This window comes from Phoca vitulina, unplaced genomic scaffold, assembly GCF_004348235.1.
Source record: "Phoca vitulina isolate PV1807 unplaced genomic scaffold, GSC_HSeal_1.0 scaffold18, whole genome shotgun sequence".
In the NCBI taxonomy this organism is placed as follows: domain Eukaryota; kingdom Metazoa; phylum Chordata; class Mammalia; order Carnivora; family Phocidae; genus Phoca; species Phoca vitulina.
In genome coordinates this window covers 31,025,178-31,034,692 of record NW_022589721.1, presented here as the reverse complement: position 1 = coordinate 31,034,692, position 9,515 = coordinate 31,025,178, and positions in this window count along the sequence as shown.

The window sequence follows — 9,515 nt, the reverse complement described above, 5'->3', positions numbered from 1 at the left end:
TGTTGGTATCATGGGTATATTCATAGGTCCACACTCATCAGGATGTATACATTAAAAGTGTGCAATTTTTTGTATATAACTTATACCTCAAAAAGCTAAAAAAGAAAAAGATGACCTGGAGGACACATCAAGGACAGATCAGGAAAATAATTCACTATTCCATTGTCTTCTGGTTTCTATGTCTCTAATGAGAAATCTGCATTGTTTTGCGTCCCTGTTCCTTATACGAAATGTTTTTTTCCCCACTCTGGCTCATTTTAATATTTTCTCTTTCTAATTCGTTTTCAGCATTTTGACTATGATGTGCCCAGGTGGATTTCTTCGTGTACATAGCCCTGTTTGGAGCTATCTTGTTTTTGTGAGTTGATAGCTTTCAGCAATTCTGCAAATCCTCAGCCACTATCTCTTCAAATACCTGTCACCTTCTGCCACCCCAATGACACACACGGCTCACGGCCTGATGTTGCTCTCTGTCCGTCAGGGGCTCTGTGCCTCTCTGTTCCATCCTTGTCTTCCTCCGTGTGTTTAGGTTTGATACTTGTCATTCTGCCGTGTGCTCATGTTTTCTGCTCCTGTCCTCCGCCGTGGTGCTGTGAAGCCTCTCAAGTGGGTTTTCCACTTCGGATATCGTATTTTTCATTTATGGTATTTCAATGAAGTCTTTCTTATAGTTTCTGTCTCTCCATTAAAATTTCCCAACTGTCCACATGTCATACCATTTTTACTATTTTCAGCCCTTTGGCATATTTTTTATACTTATTTTACCAACTCTGTCTTCTAATTTTGAAAGCCCAGCATCTGGGCTGTCTCTGGCTCTGTTTCTAGTGATGGTTTCCTCTCTTGACCATGGGTCACAGTTTCTTGCTTCTTGGTATGTTTTATAATTTTTATTTCTGTGCCAAACATTGTATAAAAAAGAATCGTAGAGATTTAACTAAATAACATATACGTACAGTAATGGCATGCTCCTCCTGACAGGGAACCAGTGTGTGGGGGAGGAATGCCTAGTCAACTTAATCTGTATTTGAACTGGGATATTTGCACTTTCCACAATTGGCTTCCATTATTTTTAAAGAGACAAGAAGATATTTCCTTGGGATCTGAACACTGAAAAAACTCTGGAGATCTCTCTCTTTTTTAAATTTAAATTCAGTTAGCCAACATATAGTACATCATTAGTTTCAGATGTAGTGTTCAATAACTTATCAGTGGCATATAACAAGCGCTCACTCATCACATTACTTGCCCTCTGTAATGCCCATCACCCAGTTACCCCATCCCCTCCACCCACCTCCCCTCCAGCAACCCTGTTTATTTCCTAGAGTTAAGAGTCTCTCATGATTTTTCTCCCTTTCGGATGACTTCCCATTCAGTTTTCCCTCCCTTCCCCTCTCATCCTCTGTGCTGTTTCTTCTATCTGGAGATCTCTCTATGCTGCCAGATTTTTGACTGTTAAGCCTCCCTCTCTCTCTCTCTCCACAGATACCAGTGTTTGGGATCTCTTGGAGTAATTTTCTGCCTCCAGTCCTGTCCCTGGATTTCTAGACCTCCCTGTCCCTGGATTTCAGAGATCTCCCTCTGCCTTGACCTCAGCCCCCATAGTGCACTGCAGCTAGAGCCCTCAGCAAAGACTTGGGGGACCTCCGAGGGGCTTCTCTCAGCTCTCTTTTCTTGCATCTTGTCCTTGGAAGTCTGGTGTCCCACCCCCAAACTTCAGAGGGTCTCTGTAGTGCTATCATCCTCTATAAAGGATGAGTAGGACTCCGAGATATTTCTTTCTGCCCTCCTGTCCTGCCACTGTGTGGCCGAGGAAGCACTGAATTTGCAGGAGTTGTTACCGCCATTATGGATTGCTGCACACCCTGGCAATACTCTTCATTCTGCCCAGTGCATCCTTGTACCTCCTCCCCACCCCAACTTATCACTTAAGGACATAACTCAGTGTCCACTAAGATTTATACCTACTCCCAGCCTGGATACAGTATATCTTCATATCATCTGATGCTTTTTTTAATGGTATCTTGACGTTGCACATCTTAATGATCAGTTTTACTCTCTGCCTCTTCTGTACGGTGAGCTCTTTGATGACAGGGACCACCTCTCTTCCTCTCTGTACCCGCCGTGCCTGGAATGGTGCCCAGTGCACAGTAGGTGCGGAGCATATGCCGCAGTCACGCAGCTGGGGCTGGGGTAAGACGAAGTTATCGAGGGATGTCAGAGCTTCCGATGGAGCTACGCTGCTGAATCATCCTCCCAAATTGACTAACCGATTGTTTTTCTTGAGGGTTTGAAGTCAGATTTAATGCCATTTTTTATGGAGCAAGCAAGAAAGAGAACTATTATAATAATGACAAAGGAAACTTGATGAAGTGACATTTAAAGGGCATTGTCAGGAGTCCAGGACCCTGGTTAGAGCCTCCTCAAGTGACATTATCAAATTTGTAGTTGTGTGGCCTCCTTGACTGAAAAGGACCTTGAAGCTGATTTTGTCCAATGTCTTCATTTAAGGAAGAAGAAGACCAAGGCCTGGAGAGGGTTTTTATCCCCCAAAGAAATATAGCAAGTAAGTTTGTAGAAAAGCTAGGCGGCACCTGGAATTTTATCCCTAGTCTATAAGACAATGATTCAAATATTTAGAGTGACAAGTGTCCCCACTGTATCCCCATCCCTGGTCATTCCTGCAGCATGTGCACCCCATGTGGGTCGCTCTCCTGCTGTCCTCACTCTTGGCACCAATTCCTGCCCATTCTCCACGACGAACATCATGTTCCCCCTCTTCCGTACAGTCCTCCCTGACACCCCACTGTCTGCCCCCTCCTCGGAGATCCCACAGCCCCGTCCCCGCCCGGGTCCCAGCACACATCATGCTGGACTATAGTGTCTATTTGAACATCTGTCTCCCCACGAGAGCATGAGCCTGGAGCCCAGGCTCAGTGTCAAGACTATGAACACTCAATGGTGCAGTCATCTGGCGCCGCGTCCGTATCAGGCATTGGTCCAGTGACTTTCCTTCCGTAATACTCACCAAGCCCCAACCAGGAAAGGGCCATTAACCACTACTACAGAAGAGGAGGAGTCTCTGGATCTATTCAGGCCTTCAGCTGATGGGATGAGCCCCCACCCCCAACCATTATAGAGGGCAACCTGCTTCATTCAGCTTCTACCAACATAAATGTAAGTCTCATCCCAAAACACCGTTACAGAAACATCCAGGATAATGGTTGACCATGTATCTGGGAACCGTGGCCCAGCCAAGCTGATGCATACAGTTAACCATCATAAGCCAAAAATATAACCAAGCCCATCTGCCCACGCTTTGGCTCCATGTGTAGCCCCCTCTCTCTACCTGGCCCATTAGTACTGGTACCAGAGGCCCATTGCAGATCCCAGCTGGGCTCCTGAGAGAGAGATAGAGAGAAGCTAACTAGCTAGCCACCTATGATGTCAGCCACGTGGACCATAGGTGGCTGGCATCCCAGGAGCTTCGGTTCACCTCATCTTATTAAAACAGTGTGTCCATCCTCAGGAATCCTGTGCTGTACACTCATGCATGGGCTGTTCACCAGATCTGCTGCCTTGTGACCTGTGGGAGCCCTGAGCTCAGCCATGACTCAGCATCAGAACTCCGGGCCCAGGATGCGAGAGGGCAGGACTCTCGCACGAGCAACAGAGTGGGGAGGGTGGATTTCTGGGAAAAGTCCAGTCTGCAGGGCTTGGGGTAGGCGCATGTTTGGGTCTTCCAAATATAGCAAGTTCACTTCCCTCCCTTCCCGCACAGCCCATTCCCCCCGAAGGTACCTCCCCTGCATCCTAATGATGCACGGGCTTTGGTGTCCAAGACCACACATGGCTGTCCTCCCCAGCTGGGACCTGGGCTGGCTCAGAAAGGGGCCATAGCCTTGGACGGGGGTCATTTTCCCTGCGGCTCACCAGAGGGCCCATTCTTGTGGGCATCAGTCCTGGCAGGAAGGGCTAGACAGGCCCCTCTTCCTGTGAGCTCACCCTGCAGGCCATCCCTCTCCGCCGCCTGCCCTGGTTCCTCCAGTGAGTCTTCAGGGAGAGCTCCACTCCGGGGTGCCAGGCCGGGTCACAGCCCTGTGCGACCAGGAGATGCAGGGGGCCTGTTCCCTGCCTGGCACTGGAGCCATCTCCTTTGCATCCCTCTCGGTGCTCATCGACTTTCCTTGGGCAGCTCACACAGCCAGAGGAGCTTCATCACTTGAGAAGTGGTAGGACTGGAAGTCAGCTTTGCTGGGTGCCCACCATGTCTCACGGGGACTGGACTTTCAGCACCTCCAACCCTCACCGGCGGTGCCATTGTAACCTGGCGCCCCAGGCTGCGGCCAAGCAGATGCCCTGGGTTACTGGTGCTGGACGAACGGGGCAGGTGAATAGCACATCTGTTGATTGCGGTCTACATTTTATGGACAAGGGCCTGAGGCTTGGTGTTGAGTAAGTTGCCCTGGGCCATACAGATAAGGAGGGAGCACTGGAGTCCAGGTGAGGTGTGTCGGACTCCAGGTCAGGACCCTGAGATCATGACCTGACCTGAAACCGAGGGTCACTCGCTCAACTGACTGAGCCAACCAGGCGCCCCTGAGCTCCGTATTGATGTGAAGCAAGTGCCAACCTCCTGCACTTTCCTGTTTGACATATGGACTCAGGCTCAGAGCAGGGCAGCGATCTCACTGAATCACTGGCGTGGGTCCCTCGAGCTGGGAGCACTGAGCTGGGAGCATTGAGCGCTCATCCGCACAGCAGGGCCCTGGGTTCCAGGGCAGGAGAGGAGGAAGAGTTTCTTCCCCAGGCAACGGGCAAGTAACAAAATGACCTAAATCACTTTTCTCAAATGCAACTCTTGCGTTCCTTTGTTGATAATAGTCCCCTCTAAAAGAAGTGTGGGGTGAGCCAGGTCAGTAACGCCCCACCTCAAGGAATAGGAGACACTTGTTGCGAATGGCTGTGGTGTGGGGTGGGACACACTGATTTTTTGCCCTGGGGAAGGGGGCGGCAGGCTTCTGGAGAAGGAGAGCTGGGTCTCAGGCAAGGGGCCTGGAGATCTGAGTGGCAGCAGGGCTTGGGCTTAGGAGTGAGCTGGTCTGGACCCCGTCAGGCTGGCATGGGAACTGGAGGTGGGCAGGAATGCCCTACTGGCCCTTGGTGGTTGATGTCCCCACCCTGCTGGCTTCCACGGAAGGTTAATGACCACCTGCCACACGGCAGCCCTCAGACGTGGCACCCACACTGGCTTCCTGCCCCAGAACAGCTGCATGCATGGCTCCTAACCCCTGCCTCCCTTTCTCTTGGCTCCAAAGCCCTGGGTCCCCGCAGTGAGAGTCAGGAGGAGCCCCCAGCCCATCCCTACTCCCCTGCCTGGCAGGCTCAGACTCCAGGCCTCCGTGGTGTCAGAGTCACCAAGCTGTACTTGGTAAAGTGTTTTATGGAAAACAGTTCCTGTGCAGATCAATTTGGGAAATAGGGCCTGCAGGGTCAAGGTGTCCCGGGCTGTTCTGGAATGTATTCATGGTGCTGTGAGTTCCCACCCAAAGAATCTGTTGAAATTTGTTTAACCTGGTATTTCCCAGATCATCATGCTGTTTATTTCTTTTTCTTTTTTTTAAAGATTTTATTTATTTATTTGAGAGAGAGAGAGAGAATGAGAGAGAGAGAGCACGAGAGTGGGGAGGGTCAGAGGGAGAAGCGGACCCCCTGCTGAGCAAGGAGCCCAATGTGGGACTCGATCCTGGGACTCCAGGATCATGACCTGAGCCGAAGGCAGTTGCTTAACCAACTGAGCCACCCAGGCACCCATGCTGTTTATTTCCTTGTCCATCCTCCTCCTCCCCTCCTCCTCCTCACCCTCCTCCCCCCTCCTCCTCTCCTGCCTCTCCCCCTCCTCCCCTTCCTCCTCCTCCCCTTCTTCCTCCCTCTCCTCCACCCCTGCCCCTCCCCTCTTCCTCTTCTTCCTCTTCCTCCTCCTTGTTCTCTCCTTCTTTCCCCTCACCGCTCTCCCTCCCCCTCCTCTTCCTTCTCTCCTTCTTCTCCCTCTCCTTCTTTCTCCGCCCCCCCAACTTTTTCATGAAACATCTACTTATAGCTTATAGAAGACAATTTTAGAAGTATTCCTCAGAGCCAGTCCTGACCGAGACCAGACTGCTCTGCTGGTGACACTCTCGCTGGGAGAAGGATCTGGAAACGAGCTGCCCCCTCCTGCTTGGTATCTGGATCCTATCTGGGTGGGGGGGCTTTGGGCACCTGCATCCAAAATCCATGGTCTGCAACCTCCATCTTGTTAAGAAATTGCATTTCTGCCTCAGTTTCTTGCTCAGTACTTGGCTCCGGTCTGGGACTGGAGGTCAGCCCAGGGACCCAGAGTGCTCACCTGGGATCCTGCAAGCAGGGTGGTCTCCTTGAACCCCAACAACGCCTCTCTGATCCTGCTCCAGACCACATATTTGGAACCACGCCTTGCCCTGCCTGACTCCAAGTATTCCTGCAGCCCATGGGCCCACCTGGGAAGATGCTCTTGCTTGTGATAATTATTAAAACAGGGGTTGTAGTATGTGCCAGATAGTTTACATGCATCTTTTAATTTAATTCAACCTTTTAACAACAGCGAGTGTTTTCCAGAGGAGGATACTGAGGCTCCGAGAGGTCTCGCCCCTGTGCCCTAACTCTCGAGATAGTCCCCTACAGCGGCTTCAGTGCCCCATTGCACACAGAAGGAAGATGAGGCTCCTAGCGGGCAAGCCCCTTGCCTAAGTTCTCCCAGCAGAAGGCAGATACGTGTGTCCCTGCTCTGTCCGCCTGCATGGAAGGTTCTGATCCAGGCAGAACTGGACAGCGCCACCTCCAGGGAAGTGGAGGTGACAGTAGCAGCAGGTGGGGCCGGTTGCCTGGGTAGGAAACTGTGCCCAAGTCCTGGCTCAGAAGGGCCTCTGGGATGGGTAATTTAATGTATCCAACTGACTGGTCCACCAGATCCCAGATTCCTGGTTAAAGATCATTCTGGGTATGTCTTCAAGAGTGTTTCTAGAAAAGATTAACATGTGAATCAGTGGACTACGATGTCTAGTGTGGATGAGCATCACCCGATCCACTGAGGGCTTGTTAGAACAAAAAGGCAGAAGAAGGGATAATTCTCCCTCTGCCTGACTCCTTGAGCTGGAGCATTGGTCTGCTCCTGCCCTCGGATTGGAACTACCCTGGGTTTCCTGTGTTGGTCTCCCACTTCAGACAACAGGTCATGCGACTTCTCAGTCCCCATAATTGATGAGTGTTCCAGATAGATCGACAGATAGAGAGATAGATGAGAGATAATGATAGATAGATAGACAGAGAGATAGATAATTTTACTGGTTCTGTTCCTCTGGAGGACTCTGATTAAATACAGCCTCATACTTGGTTTGGCTCTGCTGTCATGGTCTTGAAATTTTTAGCAGTTTTATCGTGGAACTTGTGTTTTGTAAGTGAAGTGTCAGGGGACAACGGAGCAAGTGTGTAAGCACAGAAGATCTGCTCAATGCTCCCCACCCCACCCACCCTGCGCTCCACTGCCCCACAAGCACAGAGCTTCAGGGGACCCCAGAGCTCTTGGGGCTCAATGAGACTCACAGAGAGCCTGAGGTAAGTGTGTTACACCTGTGACTGGGTAAAGGGGGGTTGGCACAGAACTTGCTTCAAACACAAAAGGAAGGCACTGGAATGCTAAGAAATATGAACAGCCAAAGAACTCTATTCCATCCTTTCCTACTCCTGTGACTTTCCTGTAGGGATCAAGCACGTATGCTGAACACAATGAAAGGTGAGAGGGAGAACAGGTGGGCGAACCCTATTTCCTTCTCCCGTTCTCTGCTGTCAGCGAGCAGGACGTAGACGGTGCTGTGAATGGGCCCATACTGAAACGTGAAATAAAAACTGTCGAGTTACTTTGGTGTAACATTTCCATTATCTGGTAGGATCAAAATGCATATGCATGGGAGAAGCTACAAAATATGAATCGTATAATTTCCGGAGTTCTGCATCTGAGTTAAATGCGCTTGCATTTGCATTGAAAACTGGCCTCCCAGTTGGCTGGTAAAATTCATGCCAGCAGTGTAAAATTCTATTCTTCTTTACTTAGAATGACACGAAATATCAAATGAAAAACCACCATGATAACTGGAGAGAGCGATCTTGGAAAAAAAAAAAAAATCAAACTTTGTATCAGTACCTTTGACAGCACTTTTTTGAACAAGGCACCTTGTGTTTCCATTTTGCTCTAGATCCTCTGTGTTATGTAGCTAATCCTGAACAGAACATTTTCAAGTTGAAGGGGAACTGGGAGGACTTTAATTCTCCTTCTACAGATGCGGAAAGGACACCAGAGCAGGGAGCGGGTGTGAAATCAGGAATGTTGCTCCGGCCTCCCGCCCCATCCTGTCCCAGCAGCTGCCCCACGCGGCCCTACCTCAGGCTCTAGGGAGCTCCCAAACAGCCCTGGGCCCCGGGCTTTTCTCCGAAGCTGCCATGGGTCCAGGCCCTGGCCAGCCTGGCCTTTTTGACCGGCCTGTTCTGAGGGCAGAGGCTGTCTGTTTAACCGTTTTCTGAGAAAGTCCCAGGAACCCTGCCCCCCTCCCTAACAAAGTGTCTTTAGCCATGTGAACTCCCATGCTGTGAGGCCCGTGGCCCACCGAAAACCCCCATTATGGCCGACACAATGCATGAATGTCCCAATCAGCCTGGAATCCTTATTCACTGTATTGTGTCCGGATACAGAAGGGCGCCTTTAGGTATGGAGAAAAGAGGGGGGCGCGTCTTGCCTTGGGCATGGAAGGCAGTGGTCCACCCCGTGGTTGTGGGGCCTCCATTTTCCCACGGCTCCTGCCCTCCGGCTCGGGCCTTATCCTACAGACTTTGAATCTGAAGGTCATTTCCAAGGTTGACCTATTTGGAACATCTTGGATCAGTGGAAGAGAAAGGTGCCTGTGCTGGGGAGGGCACGGGACTGCACAAACAGAAGGCTGGGCTGGGCGTTGGGGGTGGGGCCGTGGGGGGTTGGGAGGGCAGCAGGCCCAGGAAATGCTCCACATGGCCTTGGTTTGGGAGGCTTGCAGCCGACCTTGCTTTAGAAAAGGCGCATCTGACAGCATTTTTTGTCCCAGATTGGAAGCATTTCATTGCTCTATCCCTAACCAGATCTGCTCATTGCTCCCTACAGCTGTCCCTCCCCTTGCTCCTTCCATCTCGTGGCTGAGCAGCCTCCTGCTCCTGGCTGGCCCTTGTCCCTGCAGCTCTCCTCTCCCTTCCCCGGGCCCCAAGCTCCACGTGAAGCCCCAGCTTAGCCCAGGCCCTCAGTCTGCTCCTAACCTGAGACAGGAGGTATTTTGCACCAGGTAACTCTAATGCTGGCCCTTATGTCGTGGCTCTGGTACTGACAAGGGGCCCCAAGCGCCAGCTCGTGTCCCCTAGCCACTTTTTTTTTTCTAAAGTGAAACTCCTTCCTCTCTGTGTGTGCTGGCCTCCGGTGTATAAAA